Source organism: Suncus etruscus, chromosome 5, assembly GCF_024139225.1.
Source record: "Suncus etruscus isolate mSunEtr1 chromosome 5, mSunEtr1.pri.cur, whole genome shotgun sequence".
Classification (NCBI taxonomy): domain Eukaryota; kingdom Metazoa; phylum Chordata; class Mammalia; order Eulipotyphla; family Soricidae; genus Suncus; species Suncus etruscus.
In genome coordinates this window covers 154,850,036-154,861,322 of record NC_064852.1, presented here as the reverse complement: position 1 = coordinate 154,861,322, position 11,287 = coordinate 154,850,036, and the positions used below count along the sequence as shown (strand labels likewise).

Here is an 11,287-nt window from a genome sequence, read left to right as displayed (position 1 = left end):
ACCCATCAGGATTTCTTATTTTGTGGCCTTTCCTATATTAGATATCAGTAAGGTCCCCTCCCTGTCATCTTCTCATTACCTCAGTCATTATGTGGATCAATTGTTAATGACCCACATATTTTAGATCACTCTGTCTTCACCTTTACTTTGGAGACTTACAAAAGGGGCCTGAATTTGAATTTTTAGGGGTTCACCTTTTCATTGATGGGGTGTAAAATGTTCCATTTCAAAGATTGTTTGACCCATGAAGCTCAATCCTACATATTTGTTCGGTGAATTATTTGACAATTTTTGGCCTGGCTTCCAAGAGGGAAGTCTGATTTTTTTCTATTCTTTTTTATTTTTTATTTTTTGGTCCCCCAATTCACAATACAGACCAGGGAAAGGGTCTGTGTTGAGGTGTATATGGGGTGCATTAACTGTACCTCTTCTTTCTATACAGTCAGTGTAAAGAACACAGCCTGTGGTAAAAATTGGGAGGCCTTTTTTTCTATTCTTAATCTGTCTGAGTCATTGTTCTTCCCAAGCCATCCATAATTGAGGAGATAATTGTGGCGAGATTAGATGCTGGCTCTCAAAGAAACTTCTAGGTCATAATTCATAATTAAGATAGTTTATAATCAATAGCTGGTTCAATGTTCATTACCAATAGATTATATATGAATATCTTTAATTAATTAACTTATTTACTGAGTTGAGAATAATGGGCACTGCTATCAAAGCATCTAAAATGGAGTTCAGACACTTTCTATTTCCCTACTAAATCTATAAATTTCCTCTTCTCACCTGCCTGATTTAACATTGTTTTAGATATATTTCAGCTTCTAGAGCAACTGAAGACCCTAAATTTTCTAAATGAGCAAAACTATGAAATCTAGTGGTCTTAGTGTCTTGTTTGCAAGGTCCACACAGCTGCATAAGGTTTGAGAGGATCCATGACCTCACTATTATCCCCAACCCACAATCTAATTTTGTCAGTCCCCTATATCGTCATGGCTATTAGTTTTTCCTTTTAATACCATAGAGGTCCAGCATGGAAAGAACCAAAAATCTGGTGTAATCCGCAGAGACTGGCACACATCACAAAGAATGAGAACAATAGTGCTGGCTGCGATGTGGAGAAAAAGGAACTCTTATTCACTGCTGGTGGAAATGCCGTCTAGTCCAGCCTTTATGGGAAACAATATGGAGATTCCTCAAAAAACTGAAAGTTGATCTCCCATATGATCCAGCTATATCATTCCTAGGGATATACCCTAGGCATACAAAAATACAATTCAAAAATCCCTTCCTCACATCTATATTCATTCATTGCAACACTATTTACAATAGACAGAGTCTGGAAACAACAAAGATGCCCTTTAACAGATGAACAGCTAAAAAAAACTGTGATACATATACACAATGAATATTATGCTGCCATCAGGAAAGATAAAGTCATGAAATTTTTCTATATGTGGATGTACATGGAACTATTATGCTGAGTGAAATAAGTCAGAGGGAGAGAGATAGACACAGAATAGTCTCACTCATCTATGGTTTGTTTTTGTTTTTGTTTTGGGTCACACCCGGCAGCACTTAGGGGTTACTCTTGGCTCTCTGCTCAGAAATCACTCCTGGCAGGCAATGGGGACCATATGGGATGCCGGGATTCGAGCTACCATTCATCTTGGGTCAGCCGCTTGCAAGGCAAATGCCCCATCATTGTGCTATTTCTCCAGCCCCTCATCTATGGGCTTTAAGAAAAATTAAGAATATTAGTGTAATAGTGTCCAGAGACAATAGAGATGAGGGCCGGAAGGACCAACTCACAATATGAAGCTCACCACAAAGAGTAGTGAGAGCAGTTAGGGAAATAACTACACTAACAACTATCATGACTAAATGAGTCAGAGAAATAAAATGCCTGTCTCAAATACAGGCAGGGTTGGGAAGAAGGTTGGGGGGCACATTGGTGGTGGGAATGTTGCACTGGTGAAGGGGGCTATTCTATTTATGACTGAAACCCAACTACAATGTTTGTAATTATGGTGCTTAAATAAAGATTTTATATTTAAACAACAATGAAAAAATAAAGAATGCAAATGTTAAAAATTGATTTAAAAAAAAATGGGCCTGGAGAGATAGCACAGCGGTGTTTGCCTTGCAAGCAGCCGATCCAGGACCTAAGGTGGTTGGTTCAAATCCCAGAGTCCCATATGGTCCCCTGTGCCTGCCAGGAGCTATTTCTGAGCAGACAGCCAGGAGTAACCCCTGAGCACCACTGAGTGTGGCCCAAAAACCAAAAAAAAAAAAAAAAGATAAAAATGATAATAAATGATTCACCTCTATTTTCAAATTCTTTTCTCCCATCTTTATTGCACTGGGTTTGTTGGCCAAAATAAGAATTCAAAATACAACCAGATTCTGAATTTGCTATAGAAAAGATCATGTGGACCCCACAAGACTCAAAATCAGCTCCAGTATAATTTGTGGTCTTATCTTACCCAGAAACTTACCATCTAATAAGAACACAGAGGAAATGAGGAGAGTTATTCTGGGGTCTAAAAGCTGAAGCATGTGCTGAGGAGATGGGCAACAGCAGGAATGACTGAATACCAAAGCGTTGTGGCAATCTGAAATTCAAGTCAGACCTTCAAAGATAGTTTTTCTTCCCAGAGACTGCTATAACCAAACACAGTACATGAACTCTCTCTCCTAGTGAGACATCTTTCTTTATATCTTCTAGCTCCTGGAAACTACCCATTGATCATTCCTTGTGACATTAATCTACTTCTACTCCCATTTTCACATGGGCCTCTGCTTTGAAGGATGTGTCTTGTTGCCTTATCATATGTTCTCTGCATCTCTCCTCTTTTCGAGACACAAGTCATTGAAATAGAACCCATCCAGACCTAGTATAATCTCACCTTAACTGGATTACAACCTACGTCCAAATAAAGTTGTATCTACAGGGACCCAAAGTTAGGGCCTGAGTGTGTCTTGTGTTGGGGGTGTTATCTAGATTAGGTTGCAGGACTGGAATTGAGGGGGACTGTGAATCCATGAGCTTTGGAAATAATGCTTCCAGGAGTCAGAGTGAAGTAAACAGGCACAGCAGGGGATGATGCCCGCCAAGGAAATGGGCTACAACCTCCTAATTAGGATATTCACCTCTGTCCCAAAGAACTCCCTGGGATGAGGATAGGGGAGGTGGGGGGCAGCCTCCATGCACTGCAGCTGGGATCTAAAAACATGGTGTAGGGGTGGGTGGGGTTTGAATGAGATTTATCCCATTTTAATCCTCGCTCTTTGAATATTGCCATCATCCCATTTCATCCTTGGATCCATTAAAGCCATTCCATACCTAGTCCCACTAACATCTCCCTCCTGTTCTTTCCCTAGTTGGTCCCATTCTCATTTTTTCCCTACCTGATCCCTTCTTTTCCATGGCCTCAACTATGAACCCATCATTGCATTCCATCTCTGCTTCGACTCAATCCACCACTGGTACCTACTCTCACACTACTCCTATTATTTTCATGACTTCACTCAACTCAAGCATCCCATTCCTTCTCTTGTTATGATTCCACACTCAACCCTATTCAACCTATCCATACATAGTCTCTCTTACAACTTCACCTCTTTCAACCACTGTTGACTCTCCCACCTTCTTGCCACTTGCATTGTTTCTTATATCCAAGCACAAAATCTGTAAGAGAAGAATTAGTGGTTTGAGTGGCTGCATCAGTTGAGCCTGTGGTGATGGCTGACTCGCACACACATTTTCCATTATGTTCCACTTTCTCCTTGGCTAGAAGTTTTGATAATCTCAAGTGCTTATGGAAGGGCAGACGGAACTGAGCCTATTTAGCCACCCCTTGTTAGACATTGCCCAATGTAGTGGGGGCCTGGAATGGGAGAACTCAATGATGCCGTTGATGTTTGCCCAATTCCATGCCTCTATTTGGGAGCAGTGGTCTTGTCTCCTCTTGATGATCATTGCTGCTATGGGCTGACTCCTTCTGTTCTTTCTTTTTATTTTGGTTTTTGGGTCACACTCGGCAGTGCTCAGGGGTTACTCCGGGCTCTACACTCAGAAATCGCTCCTGGAAGGCTCAGGAGACCATATGGGATGCCGGAATTCGAACCACCATCCTTCTGCATGCAAGGCAAACACCCTACCTTCATGCTATCTCTCCTGCCCCACCTTCTGTTCCTTGTGATCACTGTCACTCATAACCCAAAGAAATCTGATGACAACCTTAACTTTGGGTCCAGTAGAATTCTTAGTGTACTCTCTGATGGAAGGATTTCAATGGGGATCCAGGATTTTCTAGTCCCATGTAACCTAAATTTGGGGAACAGAATCTCCAAGGAAGTCTCCAATGTGACTCTTTGTCTTTGTTTTGGAAATATACATTATTCTTATGGGGGCACAGCACTATATGATGGAAATTGTTCTAAAGCTTGTACATCACTACATACTACATATTACATACTACCATGTACACACACATACTAAAGAATAAAACTCCACTTCATTTTTAAGCAGAAGCTTTAGTGAGGCTGGCTTCTTCAAGAGGTCATTCTGATGCTAGTAATCTCTGATTCCACATATGATGGGTCAAATAACTGAAAAGGAAAGAAAAGAAAAAATGTAAAACAAATCCTTTAGTCCTTCAAGTCCTTCTGATCCCTCTGAAATCAAATTTATTCCTAATAACTTGTCTGGTTTAGGGGCAGGATAATAGTACAGCAGATATGATGTTTGTCTTGCATATGGCCAGCCCAGGTTTGACCCCTGGCATCCAATATGGTCACCCAAGCATCAGCAGACATAATTCCTGAGTGCAATGCCAGGAGTAACCCCGAACATCATCAACTATGCCTCCCCCCAAACAAAACAAAACAAAACAAAACTTGCCTGGATTAGAGGAGGAGTATCGACATACATTTAAAGGCAATTGGGTTTAAGACAATCTTGAAAAAGTACTGATAATGATTGTCATGGAGATGATTTTAAAGATCTGTTGGTGTATTACCCAATTAATGATTCAAGCAGAATCCTGTTTCACAGGTGAAAGGTTTTGCTGTAAGCTTTATACAAACCAAAGGATTTCATGGTGAAGGATGAGGGCAAGACCATTAACAACGAAAAAGGAATCTAGTTTAGCTAACCCCATTTTCTGGGGAAGCAGAAAGCATCTTTTCAAAAGAAAATGTCTCTAAGTTGAACCGAGCATTCCAGGTCGGTTGGTCTAAAATATGGATGGGGAGAATTACTAAGTCTAGGTAAGCCCAGTATGAACAGATTCATTTGACACCAGCAGTTTCTTCAATTTCATTTTACATTTGTGTGTCTTTATTTATATATCCCCAATTTATATACATTTCCCATAGATTCCTAATTTAGATACATTTTACATTTATCACACTGCTCAGGGCTTACTTTATGCTCTGTGCTCAAGGATCACTGTGCTCTGGGATCAAACCAGGCTTGGTTGTTCAGGGAAAGCACTGTCACCTCTATACTATCGCCAGGGGGGAATTTATTTTCCATTTCTGTTGAGGTTACACTCAGTCTGCTGGACCCCTAGGACACCCAGAGATTACATCTACATGATGAAAGTCACGAGGTTGAATATTATTTATAGCCTATTGGGGCCCTGCTCATGTTAGCCAGAAATATTTGGTGCAATAACTTAAAAGCAGCTAGACATTCTGGGCCCAGGCTCTGAACCTGGCCATGCTTATAACTTATCTAAGAATCACCATCAGAAGTAGTTGGCGTTGGGGATGGAATCCTCACAATCCAGATAGGTCCTCATGTAGCAACTACTGGATCCCAAAGAAAGGTTCTCCTATTTGCAGAGAATCATCCAGGGTAAGTTCTAAGAAATATTTTAATTTAATCTATTCCCTTTGCATTTATTAAACAGATGGACAAGAAAGCAAGGGGATTTGTTCAAAGTTCAATAGCTGGAGTGAGCCAGAGTTTTGGGTAAAAATCAAACATCGTGCCATGATTTCTATTACTTTCTCCTTGGACTATTTGGAAATACAAGACAATTTAATAAATGCCATTAGAAGCACTGGCTATCCCCTTGTGATGTGCCTTTTAGATTTACTTCTACACAAAATAAACTACAGAATAATTGCTTAGGGGGCAGAGTAATAGCACAGTAAGCGACTGACCAGGAATCAATCCCAACATCCCATATGATCCCCAAGTCTGCCAGGAGAGATTTCTGAGTGAGGAGCCAGCGTTAACCCCTGAGCACCACTGGGCGTGGCCCTAAAACAAACAAACAAACAAACAAAAAACCCAATTTCTTTTTTTATATATATTTTACTTACACACCTTGATTACATACATGATTGTGTTTGGGTTTCAGTCATGTAAAGAACACCACCCATCACCAGTGCAACGTTCCCATCACCAATGTCCCAAATCTCCCTCCTCCCCACCCAACCCCCGCCTGTACTCTAGACAGGCTTTCTAATTCTCTCATATATTCTCATTATTAGGATAGTTCAAAATGTAGTTATTTCTCTAACTAAACTCATCCCTGTTTGTGGTGAGCTTCATGAGGTGAGCTGTAACTTCCAGCCCTTCTCTCTTTTGTGTCTGAAAATTATTATTGCAAGAATGTCTTTCATTTTTCTTAAAACCCATAGATGAGTGAGACCATTTTGTGTTTTTCTCTATATATATCTGAGTTATTTCACTCAGCATAATAGACTTCATGTACATCCATGTATAGGTAAATTTCATGACTTCATCTCTCCTGACAGCTGCATAATATTCCATTGTGTATATGTACCACAGTTTTTTTAGCCATTCGTCTGTTGAAGGGCATCTTGGTTGTTTCCAGAGTCTTGCTATGGTAAATAGTGCTGCAATGAATATAGGTATAATGAAGGGATTTCTGTATTGTATTTTTGTGTTCCTAGGAGTGGTATAGCTGGATCGTATGGGAGCTCGATTTCCAGTTTTTAGAGGAATCTCCATATCGCTTTCCATAAAGGTTGAACTAGACGGCATTCCCACCAGCAGTGGATAAGAGTTCCTTTCTCTCTGCATCCCCGCCAACACTGCTTGTTCTCATTCTTTGTGATGTGCGCCAATCTCTGTGGTGTAAGGTGGTACCTCATAGTTGTTTTGATTTGCATCTCCCTGATGATTAGTGATGTGGAGCATTTTTTCATGTGTCTTTTGGCCATGTGTATTTCTTCTTTGTCAAAGTGTCTGTCCATTTCTTCTCCCCATTTTGTGATGAGATTAAATGTTTTTTCTTGTAAAGTTCTGTCAGTGTCTTGTATATTTTGGAGATTAGCCCCTTATCTGATGGGTATTGGCTGAATAGTTTCTCCCACTCAGTGGGTGGCTCTTGTATCCTGGGCGCTATTTCCTTTGAGGTGCAGAAGCTTCTCAGTTTAATATATTCCCATCTGTTAAACTCTGCTTTCACTTGCTTGGAGAGTGCAGTTCCTTCTTGAAGATGCCTGTAGTCTCAATGTCTTGGAGTGTTTTGCCTACGTATTGCTCTATATATTTTATAGTTTCAGGTCTGATATCGAGGTCTTTCATCCATTTGGATTTAACCTTCGTACATGATGTTAACTGGGGGGTCTAAGTTCAATTTTTTGCAAGTGGCTAGCCAGTTGTGCCAACACCACTTGTTGAAGAGGCTTTCTTTGGTCCATTTAGGATTTCTTGCTCCTTTATCAAAAATTAGGTGATTGTATGTGTGGGGAACATTCTCTGAGTATTGAAGCCTATTCCACTGATCTGAGGCCTGTCTTTATTCCAATACCATGTTGTTTCTGATAACTATTACTTTGTAGTAAAGTTTAAAGTTGGGAAAAGAAATTCCTCCCATATTTTTTTCCCCAATGATTGCTTTAGTTATTGTAGGGTGTTTATTGTTCTAAATGAATTTCAAAAGTGCCTGATCCACTTCTTTGAAGAATGTCTTGGGTATCTTTAGAGGGATTACATTAAATCTGTACAATGCTTTGGGGGGAGTATTGCCATTTTAATTATGTTAATCCTGCCAATCCATGAGCAGGGTATGCACTTTCATTTCCGCATGCACTCTTTTATTTCTTGGAGCAGAGTTTTATAGTTTTCTTTGTATAGGTCCTTCACATTTTTAGTCAAGTTGATTCCAAGATATTTGAGTTTGTGTGGCACTGTTGTGAATGGGGTTTCTTAATGTCCATTTCTTCCTTATTACTATTGGTGTATAGAAAGGCCATTGATTTTTGTGTGTTAACTTTGTAGCCTGCCACCTTGCTATATGAGTCTATTGTTTCTAGAAGCTTTTTGGTAGAGTCTTTAAGGTTTTCTAAGTAGAGTATCATGTCATCTGCAAACAGTGAGAGCTTGACTTCTTTCTTTCCTATCTGGATTCCCTTGATATCTTTTTCTTGCCTAATCACTATAGCAAGTACTTCCAGTGCTATGTTGAATAGGAGTGGTGAGAGAGGACAGCCTTGTCTTGTGCCAGAATTTAGAGGGAAGGCTTTTAGTTTTTCTCCATTGAAGATAATATTTGCCACTGGCTTGTAGTAGATGGCCTTAACTATATTGAGAAAGGTTTCTTTCATTCCCATCTTTTTTGTTTTGTTTTGTTTTGTTTTTTTTTGGGTCACACCCAGCAGCTCTCAGGAGTTACTGCTGGCTCTACACTCAAAAATTGCTCCTGGCAGGCTTAGGGGACCATATGGGATGCTGGGATTCAAACCACCGTCCTTCTGCATGAAAGGCAAAATGCCTTACCTCCATGCTAACTCTCTGGCCCCCTTTCATTACCATCTTGCTGAGAGTTTTGATCAAGAATGGGTGTTGGACCTTATCAAATGCTTTCTCTGCATCTATTGATATAATCATGTGATTTTTATTTTTCTTGTTGTTGATGTTGTGTATTATGTTGATAGATTTATGGATGTTAAACCATCCTTGCATTCCTGGGATGAAACCTACTTGATCGTAGTGGATGATCATCTTAATGAGGCATTGCATCCTATTTGCCAGGATTTTGTTGAGGATCTTTGCATCTGTGTTCATCAGCGATATTGGTCTATAATTTTCTTTTTTTCATAGCTTCTCTGTCTGTTTTAGGTATCAAGGGGATGTTGACTTCATAAAAAGCTATTTGGAAGTGTTTTTTTCGATTTCATAAAAGAATCTTGCCAGGGTTGGTAGTAGTTCCTCTTTAAAGGTTTGAAAGAATTCATTAGTGAATCCATCTGGGCCTGGGCTTTTGTCTTTGGGCAGACATTTGATTACTGTCTTAATTTCCTCAATAGTGATGGAGGTGTTTAGATGTGCTACATCCTCTTCATTCAACTGTGGAAGATTATAAGAGTCCAAGAATTTATCCATTTCTTCCAGGTTCTCATTTTTAGTGGCATAGAGTTTCTCAAAGTAGTTTCTGATTACCCTTTGAATCTCTGCCATATCAGTAGTAAACTCTCCTTTTTCATTCCTAATACGAGTTACCAAGTTTCTCTCTCTCTTTCTTTGTTAGTTTTGCCAGTGGTCTATCAATCTTGTTTATTTTTTCAAAGAACTTCTGCTTTCGTTGATCTTTTGGATTGTTTTTTGGGTTTCCACTTCATTGATTTCTGCTCTCAGCTTTGTTATTTCCTTCTGTCTCCCTATTTTTGGTTCCTTTTGTTGAGTACTTTCTAATTCTATGAGCTGCATCATTAAGTTATTCAGGTATGCTCCTTCTTCTTTCCTGATGTGTGCTTGCAAAGCTATAAATTTTCCTCTAAGTACCGCTTTTGCTGTGTCCCATAGGTTTTGATAGTTTGTGTCTCTATTGTCATTTGTTTCCAGGAAGGTTTTGATTTCCTCTTTGATTTCATCTTGGACCCACTGGTTATTCAGTATTAGGCTGTTTAACTTTCAGGTATTAAAGTTTTTCTTCTGTGTCCCTTTGTAGTTCGCATATAATTTCAGGGCCTTGTGGTCAGCGAAGGTAGCCTGCAAAATTTCTATCCTCTTGATATTATGGTGGTATGTTTTATGTGCTAGCATATAGTCTATCCTGGAGAATGACCCATGTACATTAGAGAAGAATGTGTATCCAGGTTTTTTGGGGTGGAGTGTCCTATATATATCTACTAGGCCTCTTCCATTTCTCTTTTCAGTTCTAGTATATTCTTGTTGGGTTTCAGTCTGGTTGACCTATCAAGTGTTGACAATGCCATGTTGAGGTCTCCCACAATTATTGTGTTGTTATTGATATTATTTTTCAGATTTGTCAACAATTGTATTAAATATTTTTCTGGCCCCTAATTTGGTGCGTATATGTTTAGGAGAGTGATATCTTCCTGCTATATGTATCCCTTGATGAATACAAAATATTCATCTTTGTCCCTTATAACTGTCCTGAGTATAAAGTTTGCATCATCTGATAGTAGTATGACCACTCCAGCTTTTTTATGGGTGTTGTTTATTTGGATGATTTTTCTCCAGCCTTTTATTTTGAGTCTATGTTTGTTCTGACTATTCAGATGTGTTTCTTGTAGGCAGCAGAAAGTTGGATTGAGTTTTTTTGATCCATTTAGCCACTCTGTTTCTCTTACCTGGTGCATTTAGTCCATTGACATTGAGAGAAAGAATTGTCCTGGGATTTATTGCCATCTTTCTATCAAAGTTTGGTGTGTCTGTTGGTCAGTCTTGTCTTAAATTAGGTCTTTCAGGTTTTTTTTAAGACGTATTTAGTCTATAAAGTTTCTGAGCTGTTGTTTGTCTGTGAAGCCATGTATTCTTTCTTCAAACCTGAAAGTGAGTTTTGCTGGGTACAGTATTCTAGGCGAAGCATTTATTTCATTGAGTTTTGTCACTATGTCCCACCACTGCCTTCTGGCCTTGAGTGTTTCTGGTGGCAGGTCTGCTGTAAATCTCAAGGATGTTCCTTGAATGTAATTTCTCTTTTTGATCTTGCTGCTTTCAGAATTCTCTCTTTATCTGTGGGATTTGTCATTGTGACTAGAATGTGTCTTGGGGTGTTTTTTCTGGGGTCTCTTTTAGTTGGTACTCTTCTGGCATGCAGGATTTGATCACATGTATTCTGTAGCTCTGGTAGTTTTTCTTTAATGATGTCTTGACTGTTGATTCTTCTTGGAGATTTTCTTCCTGGGTCTCTGGGACTCCAATGATTCTTAAGTTGTTTCTGTTGAGCTTATCATAGACTTCTATTTTCAACTGTTCACATTCTTTGAGTAATTTTTCCGTTGTTTGATCATTTGCTTTAAGGGTTTTTCCAATCTCTTCTGCTGTATGGAG

The 11,287-nt window shown here is 39.4% G+C and overlaps 1 non-coding gene across 1 annotated transcript; it reads right to left on the bottom strand.

Moving 5' to 3' along the window:
* Positions 1–350: 350 nt before the first annotated feature.
* LOC126010179 (small nucleolar RNA SNORA51) lies at positions 351–483 on the bottom strand. The gene has a single exon (XR_007496307.1). It is a non-coding gene; the product is annotated as a small nucleolar RNA SNORA51 (small nucleolar RNA).
* Between the last annotated feature and the right edge of the window lie 10,804 nt (positions 484–11,287).